The sequence below is a fragment of the Lathyrus oleraceus genome, chromosome 6, assembly GCF_024323335.1.
Source record: "Lathyrus oleraceus cultivar Zhongwan6 chromosome 6, CAAS_Psat_ZW6_1.0, whole genome shotgun sequence".
NCBI lineage: Eukaryota > Viridiplantae > Streptophyta > Magnoliopsida > Fabales > Fabaceae > Lathyrus > Lathyrus oleraceus.
Genome location: NC_066584.1, coordinates 212,980,615 through 212,993,681, shown reverse-complemented (window position 1 = coordinate 212,993,681; position 13,067 = coordinate 212,980,615). Strand labels below are relative to the sequence as shown.

The 13,067-nt window shown below is 36.5% G+C and overlaps 1 long non-coding RNA gene across 1 annotated transcript; it reads right to left on the bottom strand.

Annotated features, from left to right (window-relative positions):
- Positions 1 to 6,273: 6,273 nt before the first annotated feature.
- Positions 6,274 to 8,635, bottom strand: LOC127097437 (uncharacterized). Its single transcript, XR_007793029.1, has 2 exons — positions 8,208 to 8,635; positions 6,274 to 6,615 (listed from the first exon to the last, which is right to left on the bottom strand). It is a non-coding gene; the product is annotated as an uncharacterized LOC127097437 (long non-coding RNA).
- Between the last annotated feature and the right edge of the window lie 4,432 nt (positions 8,636 to 13,067).

The following is a 13,067-nucleotide window of genomic DNA, read 5'->3' as shown; positions in this document are numbered from 1 at the left end:
TCGCCTTGATGAAACAGTAAAACTGTATGGATTCATCAAGAACGAAGATGAGCCTTGTGTCTACAAGAAGGTTAGTGGGAGCATGATCGTATTCCTGGTATTATATGTAGATGACATATTACTTATTGGAAACGATATCCCTACCCTGCAACAAGCAAAGTCTTGGGTGGGGAAATGCTTATCTATGAAGGACCTAGGTGAAGCAGCCTATATATTAGGAATCAGAATCTATAGAGATAGATCATAAAATGCTTGGCCTAAGTCAGAGTACATAGACAAGGTGCTGAGACGCTTTAATATGAATGATTCTAATGGTTATGTGTTTTGCTGAAATGGTGGCGCTGTGAGCTTGAAAAGTTCAAAGCAAGATACAATTGCTGATTCTACAACCGAGGCCGAGTATATTGCTGCCTCAAATGCAGAAAAGGGAGTTGTTTGGATCAAAAAGTTCATTAGTGAACTTGGCATAGTCCCTAGCATTGTGGATCCCATTGGTCTCTATTATGATAACAATGGTGCTATCGCACAAGCCAAGGAGCCTAGATCTCACCAACGATCCAAACACATACTTAGGCGTTATCAGCTCATTCGAGAGATAATAGATAGAGGAGATGTGAAAATATGTAAAGTACCTACACTTGACAATATAGTTGACCCACTGACAAAGCCTCTTGCGCAGCAGAAGCATGATGGCCATACTAGATCAATGGGCATACGGGGTATGCCTGATTGGCTCTAGTGCTAGTGGGAGATTGTTGGTGTAAGCCCTAGAGGCCAATACATTTTGGTACTTGTATCGAATAATAAAAGGCATTCTCTTTATTATGGTTGATTAATAAAGTCCCTGGAATAGATAGTCCGTTTAATGTATTAAGTGTGACTTAATCATGAGAACACATTAAACATAAGGACAATATTCCTAAAGTATCCGTAGTCGAGCTTTAGTGTGAAGTGGGATAACATTAAAGCATTAAGACTATTATGTTTGTAGACTGATGATCACATCTCATGGATCATGGATAAAGAGTTATCAAGTCTTAAACATAGGTATGAATATTAGGAGTAATATTTATACCGGATTGACCCGCTATGAGAATACTATATAGAAAGTTATGCAAGGTGTCATAAGTTATTCTCATGGTGATAATAGTGTATTCCACTCTTCGACCTGAAACCACTATGGATCCTAGATGTAGAGTCGAGTGCTTTATTGTTGATCCAACGTTGTCCGTAACTGGATAACCATAAAGACAGTTGATGGGTACTCCACGAAGCATGCTGAGGGACATGAGTGACCTAGATGGAATTTGCCCATCCTGCATAACAGGATAAATGTCTATGGGCCCAATATTGAACTGGACAAGGATGACACGGTCTATGCCTTGTGTTCAATATAGACATAAGGGCAAAAGGGTAATTATACACATAATTATTATCACAGATGGTTTTGTCAGATCACATGACATTTTCGTGTCTTGGGTAGCAGTGATGTGTTGCTAGATACCGCTCACTGTTTATTATGTTAAATACATGATTTAATATAATTGCCAACGCCGCGAAAACCTACAGGGTCACACACAAAGGACGGATTGATGAGAGATAGAGTAACTAAGGAATATCGTAAGGTACGGTACCCTTAAGTGAATTATAGAACATCGTAAGGTACGGTGTACTTGAGTAGAATACGAAATATGGTAAGGTACCATGGGCTTAAGTGATTTTGGGCATATTATAAGATATGGGCCAAAATACACTTAAGTGGGCTTTTTAGCTTGAAGCCCACACAAGTGGTTCTATAAATAGAACCCTTGTGCAGAAGCAAAAGGTTGGCGGTTGCATTATTTTCGTTTTCTATCACTCTCTCCCTCTCTCACTCAAAGCCTTCATTCGTACCAGCTAGCACTGAGATTGAAGGAACCCGTTCGTGTGGACTGAGTAGAGACGTTGTCATCGTTCAACGTTCGTGATCGCTTCGTGGATTTGCATCAAAGGTTTTGATCGTCACAAGAGATCTGCACCAAAGGTTTCAACCGTCACAAGAGGTAAATATTATATCACTGATCATGACCATTCGTAAGGATCTCTAAAGGAGAAATTTTTTAATTTCCGCTGCGCTTTGGGTCGCAATTCTCCTTCACAATGGACTATATGTCCTTGATCTTAAAATGCCTATTTATAAAATTAATACTAAAATGATGAAACCTAATGAGTTAAATCCAACTTACCTTTGGCATTGTCGATTAGGCCACATAAATGAGAAATGCATTTCCAAACTCCATAAAGATGGACTATTGGACTCTTTTGATTATGAATCATATGAGACATGCAGGTCTTGTTTAATTGGAACGATGACAAAGTCTCCATTCACAGGAAAATGTGAAAGAGCTAATGATCTTTTGGCCCTCATACATACTAATGTATGTGGACCATTGAACATACCAACCAGAGGAGGTTTTCAGTATTTCATCATATTTACTGATGATTTCACTAGATATGGTTATGTGTATTTAATGAAACACAAATCAGAGTCCTTTGAAAAGTTTAAGGAATTCAAGAATGAAGTACACAACCAAATAGGTAAGAATATTAAAACTCTTCGATCAGATCGAGGTGGTGAGTATTTAAGCCTAGAGTTTGATGACCATCTGAAAGAGTGTGGGATTCTATCCCAACTTGCTCCTCCTGGAACACCCCAATGGAACGGTGTATTTGAGAGAAGAAATTGAACCTTGTTAGACATGGTCCGATCCATGATGAGTCACGCCGATCTTCCAAACTCCTTTTGGGGACATGCACTATTGATAACAGCTTACACACTTAACCGTGTTTCACCCAAAAAGGTTGAGAAGACACCATATGAGATATGGAGTGGTAAGAAACCACATATGTCTTACATGAAGATTTGGGGTTGCGAAGTTTATGTGAAACGACAAATTTCAACTAAGCTTGAGCCCAAATCTGACAAATGCTTATTGGTGGGGTATCCTAAAGAAATAAGAGGGTATTACTTCTACAATCCTTCTGAGGGAAAAATGTTTGTCGCTCGAACTGGAGTTTTCCTAGAAAGGGATTTTATTTCCAAAGGAATCAGTGGGAGGAAAGTAGAGCTTAAAGAAATTCAAGAATCACAAAGCATTGATACACATATGGAGGAATTAACGTAGGAAGCACAAGTAGTTGTGGAAGAGCAACCTGCTCAAGTAGAACAAGACCAGCGTAGGTCAAGCAGGATACGTCACCTACCTGAGAGATATGGATATCTCATAACTGATCAAGGTGACGTATTACTCATGGATCAAGATGAGTTTGTGACCTACCAAGAGGCCATAACTGGTCCCGAGTCTGAGAAGTGGCTAGAAGCCATGAAATTTGAAATGGATTCCATGTACACAAACCAGGTTTGGACCTTGGTAGAGCCTCCTGTAGGAGTTAACCCTATAGGATGCAAGTGGGTCTTTAAAAAGAAGACTGTCATGGATGGTAAGGTACATACCTATAAGGCAAGACTGATTGCAATGCAAGTGGGTCTTTAAAAAGAAGACTGTCATGGATGGTAAGGTACATACCTATAAGGCAAGACTAATTGCAAAAGGATATAAATAAATTCATGGGGTTGACTATGATGAAACCTTTTCACCAGTAGCAATGCTTAAATCTGTTCGGATTTTACTTGATATCGTTGCATATCATGATTATGAAATATGGCAGATGGATGTCAAAATTGCTTTCCTTAATGGGAATCTTCTTGAGGATGTGTACATGACATGGCCTGAAGGATTTGACATACTGGAAAAAGCCCAAAAGATATGTAAGTTACAAAGATCAATCTATGGATTGAAGCAAGCTTCCAGAAGTTGGAATCTTCATTTTGATGAAACAATAAAACAATATGGATTCATCAAGAATGAAGATGAGCCTTGTGTCTACAAGAAGGTTAGTGGGAGCATGATCGTCTTCCTGATATTATATGTAGATGACATATTACTGATTGGAAACGGTGTCCCTACCCTGCAACAAGTAAAGTCTTGGTTGGGGAAATACTTTTCTATGAAGGACCTAGGTGAAGCAGCCTATATATTAGGAATCATGATCTATAGAGATAGATCACAAAAACAGCTTGGCCTAAGTCAGAGTACATACATAGGCAAAGTGTTTGAGACGTTTTAATATGCATGATTCCAAGAAAGGATTCAAACCTATACAACATGACCCGTGTCTATCAAAAACACAATTCCCTTCAACTAAGGAAGAAATGGATCACATGAATAAGATTTTATATGCATTTGCAATAGGATATATCATGTATGTCATGTTATGTACTCGACCAGATGTCTCGTATGTTTTAAGTGCAACGAGTAGGTACCAATTTGATCCCGGTGATGCTCATTGGGTAGCTGTCAAGAATATCCTTAAGTATTTGAGAAGGACTAAGGACTCATTCTTGATATATGGAGGTCAAGAAGAGCTTGTTGTAATTGGATACACCGATGCTAACTTCCAGACAGATAAGGATGACGTTAGATCGTAATCTGGTTATGTGTTTTGATTAAACGGTGGCGCTGTGAGCTGGAAAAGTTCAAAGCAAGATTCAGTTGTTGATTCTACAACTGATGCCGAGTATATTCCTGCCTCAAGTGCAACAAAGGAAGTTGTTTGGATCAAAAAGTTCATTAGTGAACTTGGCATAGTTCCTAGCATTGTGGATCCCATTGGTTTCTATTGTGATAACAATGGTGTTATCGCACAAGCTGAGGAGCCTAGATCTCACCAACGATCCAAACACATACTTAGGCGTTATCACCTCATTCGAGAGATAATAGATAGAGGAGATGTGAAAATATGCAGAGTACCTACCCTTGACAATATTGTTAACCCACTGATAAAGCTTCTTGCACAACAAAAGCATGATGGTCATACTAGATCTATGGGCATTAGGGGTATGCCTGATTGGCTCTAGTGCTAGTGGGAGATTCTTTGTGTAAGCCCTATAGGCCAATACTTTTGGTACTTGTATAGAATTATTTATTAATAATTAAAGACTTTTTCTTTATTATGTTTGTTTAATAACGTCCCTAGAATAGATAGTCTGTTTAATGTATCAAGTGTGGCTTAATCAAGAGATCCCATTAAACATAACGACATTATTCTTAAAGTATTCGTAGTCGAGCTTTGTTGTAAAATGGGATAACCTTAAAGCATTAAGACTATTATGTATATAGACTGATGATCACATCTCATGGATCATGGATAAGGAGTTATCAAGTCTTAAACATAAGTATGAATATTATGAGTAATATTTATACTGGATTGACCCGCTATGAGAATACCATTTAGAATGTTATGCAAAGTGTCATAAGTTATTATCATGGTGATAGTGGTGTATACCACCCTTCGACCTGAAACCACTATGGACCCTAGATATAGAGTCGAGAGCTTTATTGTTGATCAAACATTGTCCGTAACTGGATGACCATAAAGACAGTTGATGGGTACTCCACAAAGCATGCTAAGGGACATGAGTGACCTAGATAGAATTTTCTCATCCTGCGTAATAGGATAAATATCTACGGGCCCAATATTGAACTGGACAAAGATGACACGGTCTATTCCTTGTGTTCAATATAGACATAGGGGTAAAAGGGTAATTATATACATAAGTATTATCACAAAAGAATTTGTCAGATCACATGACACTTTTCATGTCTTGGGTAGCAGTGATGTGTTGCTAAATACCACTCACTGTTTATTATGTTAAATACGTGATTTAATATAATTGTTAATGTCGCGAAAACCTACATGGTCACACACAAAAGGACGAATTGATGAGAGATAGAGTAAATAAGGAACACTGTAAGGTATGACGCACTTAAGTGAATTGTAGAACATCGTAAGGTACAGTGTACTTAAATAGAATACGAAATATGGTAAGGTGCCACACGCTTAATTGATTTTGGCATATCATAAGATATGGGCCATATACACTTAAGTGGGCTTTTTAGCTTGCAACCCACACAAGTGGTTCTATAAACAGAACCCTTGTGCAGAAACATTTGTTCAGTTGAAAAATTTCGTTTCTCTCTCTCTCTCTCTCTCTCTCAAAGCCTTCATTCGTATCAGCTAGCACTGAGATTGAAAGAATTCGTTCGTGTGGACTGAGTAGAGGCGTTGTCACCATTCAACGTTCGTGATCACTCCTTAGATCTGCATCAAAGATTTCAATCGCCATAAGAGGTAACGATTCTATCACTGATCATGCCAATTCGTAAGGATCACTAAAGGAGAAAATTTTAATTTCCGCTGCATTTTGAATCGCTATTCTCCTTCACAAAATTCACAATTCGTTTTCCAAAGGCCATTATCATTACAAATATCCATTTCATTACAAAGAGAGCCAAAATCAAAATTATATAACAAAAACCTACATTTGACCAAAGTCAAATTGATTCCTAAGTCTACTTTGGTATTCATTCCCACAAATATTCCATTATTGTGCCCAAAATTTCTTCATGAAGGAACCTTGGTTCATGCCTTGATCGAACCTTCATAAACCATGATGCCATGACAATATTGATTTCAAGCCAAGTCAAGTTCATTTCTATCACATTAACAATAAATCTGCACCAATAGGAAGGAGACATTATACACAAGACACATTCGAATTTCAACTTGTGCATAAGACATAGTTACATGATGAAGTCAATTCACTTTGATTCAATATAATGCACTCATTCAATACATACACACACATGCACTAGCATTCCAAGTACTCTCTACACAAGTATTAATCAAGCAGTCCCTAACTTTAAATCCAAATTGATTAGCATAACAACAATAACATTAACTAACATACTCACTATCATGACTCAACCACTTGAGTTCCCCTAATTCTAACACCTTTTCCTAATTGCTTTTCAAGTTCAATTTAACTGGAAGTGCAGTTAACATAACAAGTTAACTTTAAAGTGACCTAACCATTCAATTAAAACTCCAAATGCTAACTCCTAAAATTAGCACCAGTTTTCCTTTTTGCTTCAACTGATCAATCCTAACTTAGCTAGTGTTTCTTTTGGAAATTCAATTACTAATGCAATGCACTAATAAGTTTGTAAAATCATTTTTAAGCTAACATCTCTAACAATCAGATTTTAGTTGATTCCAAAACTTTAACCACTAATAGTCCTAACATACTAACATAACAGTTCAATATTCAACAAAGTCCATAAATATTCCACAGTCAATAACATATCAATTAACATGCATTAATTAACTACTCATTGCTAACAATACTAACATTCACCAATCCAAGCATTACATTCATTCTAATTGCAATCATAACAGTCATTAAATACTTATAACAGACAACTAACTATTTTAAGTTTGATACACTAATTATGCTAACACCTCATTTTTAGCAGCCACTTTCTCATAATTTAAACCAACGGTCAGTCTAACTACACTAACGCCACACATGTAATAATTCAACTAACAAATCCAAGCTAACATATTAAGCAATTTAACATATTGATAAAAAACAACTCCACAGAAAATAATTGAAATAAGATAAAATAACCAAATACAAAGGGTGAACGGACTAACTTTGAGTTCAACTCGCTAACATCATTTCAACTGAACTAACTTAAATTCAACTAACTACTCAATTTGCAATTAACACTTTCTAACCAACTGATTCACAGCTAACAGAAACTAATTGGTTCAGCAATTTCTAACTGGTTTTAACAAAAATTCACTAACAAAAATTCAAACTCAAATACTAACAACTAACATCCTAACATAATTCAACATATTTCTAAACCAACTCTAACTGAGATTTAACACCTTGATGACTTGTCACCGAATTTGCACCAAAGGGGATCAATGGCATTTTTTCACCAATTCCACAGCACCATTGCTCAATCATCTTCATCTCCCTCACTACACTCTCTAAATCATCACTCTCATCTTCCTCACCCTCACTATACGCTCATCACCATAGTTGTAGAGCTTTAACATTAGAAGCTCTAATAGTTGAGCTAAACCTCTCAATCTTTCCACAACACTGCATCAATACTCACAATCTCTATGCACTCATGCATGAACAAGAAATACAATAACGCAGCAAGAAACACTTCCCACAAGACTACAAGAAATTGTAGAAGAAGTACAAAGAAAGGAATTGAGCAACGGAAGGTGGAATTCAAAGTGTGTACCTGAGGATTTGCGCCCCTCCTTCGTCTTCACCTTTGAATTCAACACTTACCAAGGAACAGATCCTCCTTGTAGGTAAGAAATCCTATTTTGTCTTATATTTTTGCTCAAATTCAATTGCCATCATGTAGTAAGATGCATGATGAAGAAACACCCTCACTCATTGGGCTATGGTTCCTCTTTTTTCTCGTTTAATTTTGGAAATAGAAAGTTAGGGTTCTAGTTGTTTTGGACTCGATTTGGGGGTTAATGTTGGAATTAGCAAAAATCATGGTTGAATATTAGAAGAGGAGAGTGAGACGGAGATATTGGTGTATAATGTGTGTGGTTTGAACCTCCACCTCCACCAAAGGCGATTTCCAGAGCGGCGGAGTCAGGAACTCAGGCCAGAGTATTGAAGAACGAATAAGTTGAACATGGTAAGCGATGGTTTTTGTTGAACCCCTCTCATTTGGGTTTCTTACATTTGAGGTGTTGGGCCTCAGGCCCATGGCCTTTACTTGATCACACCTCAAACACTCTCCACACCCCCTATTGGACTCAACAATGGGTAGTTCAGTAATGTTAGGCCATATGCATCATAGGCCCAACGTTTTGCTTAGTATACTCCCTTTGTTCACCATGCACCCCCATGCCTTATTATTATTATTATTATTATTATTATTATTATTATTATTATTATTATTATTATTATCTTTTCTTCATTTTTCTTTTCCTTATTATTAATTTTGATGTGATTTTTAATTCATGCTTTTGATTTATTTTGTCATGAATTAGGAAAATAAATAATGTGATTTTTTGGCTTTTGTTGTTTAATCTCCTTTACTAACATGTTTTTGAGAAAATAATCAAATTAGTGATTTAGTTAGAAATTTAATCTAATTTTTAGGTTTAACTTTTTAGCTAATTTTTAATCAATGTATTAACCATGCTCCCCCAGATCCTAGGCTATCTTAGAATTAGAAGCTTGGTGTTACTCTGATTTTCCTTAGGGTTTTCTTGTGATTAAAATATCCTTATGTCAGATTACAATTAGATTTTTACCATGTGTAATTAAGTTGATCAAAGTCTTCTTTGATCAAATAAATCCTTTTACATGTGCTTATTCCCACAGTCTAGTCAAGTGATCAAAAGCCTTTTGATCACTTGATAAGACTAGTCCCCTGTGTTGGAGTTGCATTAGATCTCACCTCAATTCAAGACCTTCACATTCAAGTCAATACAAGACAGACAGAACATTGCATCAGACTACTTTTCAAGCACAAAAAAGGTTCATCTTCAACATTTGTCAATTATGATGAGGATCGTACGCCACTATGCTTAAGTAGTAGAGAAGGAATGAGAGGGAGAATTCCTATCCTTATTTTGAATATCTTTGGGTACGGGACAAATGACCCAGCTGCTCAGAGTATTAACCTCTACTCATAGACTTTAGTGAAATTCGAATCAAATGATTGTCAAGTCTCCTTCTTCACAAGAAGCATTTCATCATGAGGAGCAACAAAAAGAATTTTCTTCAACAACATATCAGTTATGATAAGGATTACACACCACGAGCCTTAAGTAGTAGAGAATGGATGAGAGGGATAATTCCTATCCTCATTCTGAATATCTTTGGGTACGGGATGAATGACCCAGTTGCTCATAGTATTCGCCTCTACTCATAGACTTTAATGCAATTCAAATCAACTAATTGACAAGTCTTCTTCTTCAACGCCCCAACACTATAATCACAAATCCATTAATCACTTATAAACCACACTTCTTTCTCTTAGTTTAAACACCATGGTTACACCCCTTTGGTTTAAACACCACTTCTCCAGTTTAAACACCATTTTCCTTTTCTTGGTTTAAACACCACTTTATTTTTCTTTGGTTTAAACACCACTTTTAGGTTTAAACACCACTCTTATTTTCATTTGGCTTAAACACCACCTTCCTATTACTCCTTGGTTTAAACACCACTTTCTTTTCAGTTTCAGTTTAAGCACCATTATCCGGTTTAAACATCACTTCAATCAATTTTCTATCACTTTACACTTTCATTTCTCTCTTGGTTTAAACACCACTTTCTTTACTCCTTTGGTCAAAACATCAATTTGTTACCTCTTATCCGGTTTAAACACCACTTGTATTATTGTTCTTGGTTTAAACACTACTTTCTGTTACTTTTTTGTTCTTGTTGGTTTAAACACCACTTTTATCCTTCTACGATTGAAACACCACTTTCTTTTCTGCTTTGGTTTAAACACCATTATTCAGTTTAAACACCACTTCAATCAATTTCCTATCACTCTTTGGTTTAAATACCATTTTTATCTCTTTCTTTGGTTTAAACACCACCTTTATCTTTTTTGTCGGTTTAAACACTCTTTCAATTCAACTACTTTATTTCTTCGGTTTAAACACCATTTTAACCTTTCATTCTTGTTCCTGTTTTAAACATCACTTCAATTACTTCTATTTTATTTTATGTTAAAAACACCACACCTCTATCTCCTGCCTGGTTTAAACACCATTGCTTTCAGTTACATTACCCTTATCTTTTATTTGGTTTAAACACCATTTCACCAAATCTTTCATTTTTCAACCACCTTTTTTTATCATCCTTAGTTCCACGAACTACGGGGCTCTGATTTTCTCATTGCACTATGAGAATACGTAGGCACGAGGGTTCGAATCCTTGGCGATCACCCTAATTATTATACCTTTTTTACCCTTTTTCCCTTTTTTTTCAAGTAACCCTTAGATAATAATACTCATTCAAGCAAAGAACAATCAAAACGGTTCCCATTGAGTACAACAGATGTGAGGGGCGCTAATACATTCCCCTTGCATAACCGATTTCCTTACCCTTTTTCTCTTCCCCCTGGGTTTTATTGATATTTTCCCTTTCTTTCGGGAATAAATAAAGTTCGATGGTGACTCTGTTATATCTTCGAGTGTGCGATGTGCTCATATATTTTTCATGGCACGACAAGTGGCAACTCTGCTGGGGAGTCCATAAGCTATTTAAGCCTAGTTTTGTTTGTTTCTTTGTTTATTTGGATGTTTATCTTTATGCTTTACTTGATTTACCTTTAGTTTATTTATCACATTATTTATTTCTTTAAATGTTCATATTATGTACACTCGGAATATCTATTATATATTCTCTATTGTTTGGTTGGGATGATGTTACATGAGAGAAGCTTTATACCCGAGCTTGAGTATACACACATGATAGACTTGTGGATAGTCATGTCAACCCGTGTTTCACATGTTGGGTTGGCACGAGATCCACACCCAGACTAGATTCACTTGGAAGTACTTTTGTCCTTCAAGAATTCGCTACAGCAAGGTATTTTCATTTGGATTGATGACTATAGGAGACCTTTTAGGGACCACCTTTGGAGACTAGTTCCTACCTGTGAGGGGATATTGGGTTTTTGCAGGAAACCAAGACTCTACATACCTTATTTCTCATGTATAAGTCGAACTTTTGAACCTACATCAAGCTGAATATACATATTATCCAGAATGTGTTGAACCTTTGAATTTATGGTGTTGCATATCATCACATGATATTAAAATTGTTTTTGCATATGCGTTTCCATGAAATCCAAGAGCTTAGTTTATTGTTGGGTATTCAAGGAAAGAATGAATTATGGTAGAAGAGGCATTTGCAGTTACAAGTTTGTGGAGCCTCAGTTGAAAACTTTGAGAGGATTAGGGACCCGTTTGGTTCTTGATAACAAGGAAAATTTCAAGAAGAGTTATGGTAATCTCCTGGGTATCCTCAACACTGAAGTTAACACAATGACTATCCATACACGTGTGAAATTCTATGATCCTCCAATGAGACACTTTAATTTCTAAGGATATCAGTTGGCTCCAACTCTAGAAGAATATTCACATATCTTAGGGGTTAGAATTAAGGATCAGGTTCTCTTTGTCAACACAAAGGAGCTTCCCAAATTTCATCAAATAGCAGAAGCAATCCATTTAGAGAAGAAGGAAGTGAAGCTTAACTCAAACTCAAGGGTGGAATTCTTGGCTTTACCCTAAAGTTTCTGGTAGACAAAGCCACTAATTTTGCTGATGATGGAAGCTGGAATGCTTTCAACACTATTCTTGCTTTACTTATATATGTGATTGTGTTGTTTCCTAACATGGAAGATTTTGTGGATTTTGCCTTTATTCATATCTTCATGAACAAGAATCATATTCTTACTCTGCTGGCTGATACCTATTATTCTATTCATGTGCAGAATCAGAAGAAGAAGGTAACTATTGTGTCTGTGTTCCTTTATTATACAGATGGTTCATGTCTCATCTACCCAACAAGAGTCCTTTCGTTGAGAATAAAGGCAATCTTAAATGGTCCCAGAGGATCATGTCTCTTATTGCTGAAGATATCGTGTGATACTCTTCAAGCTACGACGATGTCAAGATCATTCGTAACTGTTGTAATTTCTCTAATGTACCATTCATAGGTACATGTAAGACCTTCATTTTGACCCTAAGATCTCTCATGCTATCTCATCATTTGCATTGGCTTTGGGATCACATCTTGGTATTTTCTTCACCCCTCATTCATTGGGTTTGCATTGAGAGAGATCACCAAGCACATTTGATTGTATCATACTTTATTTTCTTTTATTTACTAACCAAAATACCAAAAATATGTCTATATATAGCTTTGTCTCTTTGGTAGGTGTGTGTGTGTCCATCTGTGCCCCTACCAAGTTCATATCGAGGGTTTGAGACCCTCGGTGGAAGAGATCATACACAGAAAGGTTCATAATATTTCCAAGCATCATATATGGATCCCCATGTTCATTATTTGTTATTTTGATCAAGATTTCATCAAGAGTTTAAAG